The sequence below is a fragment of the Vigna angularis genome, chromosome 6, assembly GCF_016808095.1.
Source record: "Vigna angularis cultivar LongXiaoDou No.4 chromosome 6, ASM1680809v1, whole genome shotgun sequence".
NCBI lineage: Eukaryota > Viridiplantae > Streptophyta > Magnoliopsida > Fabales > Fabaceae > Vigna > Vigna angularis.
In genome coordinates, this window is record NC_068975.1 from 25,838,298 (window position 1) to 25,842,778 (window position 4,481).

The 4,481-nt window shown below is 32.9% G+C and overlaps 1 long non-coding RNA gene across 1 annotated transcript; it reads right to left on the reverse strand.

Annotated features, from left to right (window-relative positions):
• Positions 1 to 266: 266 nt before the first annotated feature.
• On the reverse strand, positions 267 to 2,817 carry LOC128197353 (uncharacterized). Its single transcript, XR_008249809.1, has 3 exons — positions 2,712 to 2,817; positions 876 to 1,002; positions 267 to 456 (listed from the first exon to the last, which is right to left on the reverse strand). It is a non-coding gene; the product is annotated as an uncharacterized LOC128197353 (long non-coding RNA).
• Positions 2,818 to 4,481: the final 1,664 nt, after the last annotated feature.

Sequence of the window (4,481 nt, forward strand, 5' to 3'; positions counted from 1 at the left end):
TCCTTGGCTTCTCTTATCTGACCATCCATGTTTTGAAGCAAATGAGACAGATCAACATTACCTGCATTGCATTAAATTTTCAGAAACTTAAAATCTAAATGTAAAAGCACGAGTCCATAGAGACAACGGTGATTAATATTCTACAGACTAGAGCATAGATGCATCATCCTTAGACATAATATATTTGAATAACTTGAAAATCAATTACTGCTGGAGTAATACACTTAAGGCACATTAGTTAAAACAATAATAAGATGCACTTAAGGCACATTAGTTAAAACAATAATGAGATGCACTTAAGGCACATTAGTTAAAACAGAATTGTTGGTAAACGTAAAACTTACATCTTCTAATTTTGAGTTCAAGTCATTAACTTTTTTCTCTAACAAACACTCGAGTTTCCGTGTTCCCTTTCTACTTGTTTTGTGTTTCTAGTTCCCCTTTAAGCTTGTCCACCTGCATAAAGAATTTCTGAGTCTGCACTATAGAATAATGATCATAAAAGACACATCTACTGGCTGATTTATAAGTAACCTGCTTCTGTAGAAAAACCTTGGCTCAGTTTGTGACAGCCGAATTTTCACTAGAGTTAATTAAATAATCATAGTTTTTTTTTTAACTGGGAATGTTAAGAAAAATTAATCACATTGTTTTGTATAAATCCTCATATATGAATTTTGTGAGATAAAGGACAGAACTAGCACCAATTGATCAATGAATATAAACATAGTATCAGTTTTAAGTTGGAACAATACATAATACTATTTCAGAATTAAAATGATTTTTTTTTCTAGAAAGAGAATAATATGACCTGCCATGAATCATGGGCTGCATTTACAAAGAAAGATAAGTAAAAAGAAGATAAATAAGCTTACACATTGATAAAATAACCAGCATCTGCAAGGCATTTCACTTTAGTTGTTCTAGGTAGTAGTGATTTGAATCGATCACAATTTAAAATTGCAGCCAACTCTCCAGCACAGAACATCCAGAGATAATTGCCTAAAGTTACAAGTTTCAACTAGTGAATTAAAAATTATTCAAGATGAAGACAAAAGTATGTAACCATCAATGTCCCATACATTTTGAGCACTTTTCATTCCTTTTGCTAAACTTTTGTTGCCCCGTTACATGTCATTGCCATTATCTTACTTTCACCTCTTCCAAAGTAATTATAATATTCAATTATTTATTTTATGTAATCACATAATATTTTTATGTATTAGATAAATATTAAATGGTTTAGTATGTTAGTTTAATTATTTGATTAGTATGTTAGCTATATTTAACTTGGATTCTTTTGTATACATATTATAAATAAATTATTCTGAACTTTGGATGTTTAGACCACATTTCTTGACCATTACCATAAAAACCTATGAAAAAGAGAATTGTTTGCTGTTGATGAAATTCATTGTACAAATAATATCCAGAACATACATCATATTCAAAAGTTAACAGCATGTTTCTATTTACTTCATTGAGTTTTTATACATCACATAATTCAAAAATTATAACCATAATAATAATAATAATAATAATAATATGACTTGCTTCTCTATTTTGATATCTAAAATCTTGAAACCTGCTAAAGAAGTACATGTGTCGGTATATACTCTCTAATTTCCTATCCCCAAACAAAAGTTTCTTTTATTTTCCCTACTTGAGTTTATCTTTTACAATTAAGATTTGCTACAATCATATATATCATCTTCATGTCATTATCAAATGTGAAACAATATCAAATGCATACCTGTTAAGAAAGATGGAATTATAAGGCCAGTTGTTTGAACTTATTTTGGAGAATTAGCGGTTTTTTAATTAACAGATGTTTCAATAAAATATAAATAAAAACTGAAAAGGAAACAAAAATAGTTTTAGAGCTTTTCTTTTTTCACTCTCAATATTCCTGAAAAAAATTTCAATAAAAGATGTATCACAGAATCACTAAGCAAAGAAGCACTTACAAAGAAATCAATCTCTCTGCATTGATATTAGCAAACAAAGCCTATAATTGTTCATCCTTCTAACATTTTAATAACAATATCTCTGCATGTCTAAAACCTTAGCAACATAAATTTAATACCAATCTCATCCAAATGGAAATGAAAATCATTTGGATAAAGTAATCAAACCTCACACTTTCACTGATATTCTAATTTGTGCACTTCACTTCAATATTCCTTCCAATTCAAACAAAACTTTCTCCAACATATCAGACTTCACAGGATTCACAATACTAATTTACTATAATAGGTAATAGGTATAGGTAATCTAAATACACATAAAAGAAAGTTGGCTCACTCTTCCCTGAGAATATTCTGACACACGCACACCTAAATTCTGAGTCTCTATGTTCATTTTCGTGCTATCAAAAGAGTAGATGTAGCTACAGAGACAAATATTGCTCTTTACCGTGTGCACAGAGGGTAACAGGGGGATTTTCTAGTGTAAAGTCAAACACATTCTTTGAAGGTGTGACACAAGGACAAGCAAAAACACACAAGTCACAGCGGTCCTTCTAGGACATCAGTAAAAAGAAGCAAAAACATACAAGACACAAGGTGGGATTGTATTATCCTCTTTAGTGAGAGTCTTCCTTATAAAAATAACTTCATTATTGTATAGCCTAGAGAGACCTTTACATACTTATTTTGGAAATACTTTGTGTACTTCAAATGATATAATGAAGAATCAAGAATACTAATCACCTTACGAAAAACTTCAGTCACTGGGCCATCGTTTTCTGATGCAGTCAGCTCCTCTTTAACCTTTTCTAATCCCCTGATGATTGCTTGCATTTCCTCTGCTAATGACTTCAATTGTATCTACAAGATCATGGATTTATGATCACTATTCATTGCAATCACATTAACTAATAGTAATAGTTATCCAGTACAAACATCATTTTCTTTTCCTTAAAAGTGCAAATATCCAGTTTCTTAAGGTCACGCTTTTCTTCATACTCAGCTGAAATTTCGTACACTTCTTGAACCTGCACAAAAACATTTACATAAATGTCGAAGAGAAGAGAAAGAACATAAATTCCGGAATATTTTCTGATAAATCACTATAGCCTTCTCCATCGAATCCACCGATTACATCCTCATTTTTGCACCATTTCACCGATTCAGCCGTTGAATCTTCCTTTTCCACCGAACACGCGACCTAAATCGCATTTCTCACCGAACAATCTTCCTATTTTTCACTCCTCTCCGAACCCTTCCCGCTCCTGGAGTATTATCACGAACCTAGGGTGGATGAAGGTACTCTCTCAGCGTCGAACTACGACTCCGAAACGAACGATGAAGGTGATTGCTTCATCAACGAAGGACAACGACATTGCTGCGTTATTATGCGACGACAGTTCGAAAGAGAAAGGGGGAAGAAGCAAGGGTTCGAGAGAGGGAGAGCGACAGTGAAGAGGGCTCGGGAGAGGGACAGCGAGGCGAATAGGGCTTGAGAGAGGGACAATGAGAGCAAAGAGGGCTTCAGAGAGAGATGTGAAATCACGAGGGTTTGAGAGAGAGATCAAATAGGGTTCGAGGGATAGAGAGAAGATCGAGGGTTTTGAGAAGAATAGGGTTCGAGGGAGAGAGAAAAGCTAGAGGGTTTTGAGAAGAAAAGGCTTTGAGGTTCGCTTCAGGTTGGCTTCATTTTAATCAGAATTTTTTTAAGTAAATTATTTTCCAAGTTTGTATGTAACATTGGTAGCTAAAACGTGGACAGAATTACGTACAAATAATTGGAGGTACATACGGATCTATCCTTAAATAACTTTCTCACCATCACGCGTCAACTTTATATACGACTTTTATATACGGATTTGTCGTATGTAAAAATCCGTATATAATATCCGTATATAATTTTCTTTTTAAAATCCGTATATAATATCCGTATGTAATATATATATTATATACGGATTATAATCCGTATATAATAATCCGTATGTAATAGCCATATTTCTTGTAGTGGTTAATATTATCAACAAACATTATGGGACCCAGAAATCCTATAAATACACATGGTATTTCACTAGGAAATACACACACAATTTTCTCATACTCTCTCTTTTATTCATAAAGATCCAAAACATTATTACTAACTTGAGTGTCGAAGAGTCTTTTGTGGGTGGATTTTTCCTTTTTAAATAATGAGGGATTCAATTCCAACCATCAGGAACATTCAAGTCACTGTTAAGATTTTGTCACCTGTCCAAAGGTTCACACATCGAATCTCGATAAGAACATTTGACCCTCAAAATGGGGCCGAAGTAAAACTTCCTTCTGCTTCCCCTTTTTATTCCATATTTATGCAAGATGATAAGTCATTTCTAGGAGGGATTGTGAAAATAGTTCATGTACTGTTATATCTCTTACTACATAAGTCATGAGAAGGGTGAATACCTTGCCTATTAAAATTATTATAACAATGAATAACAATAATAAACTTTACAAGTTCAAAATGTGATAGTCTCCTCC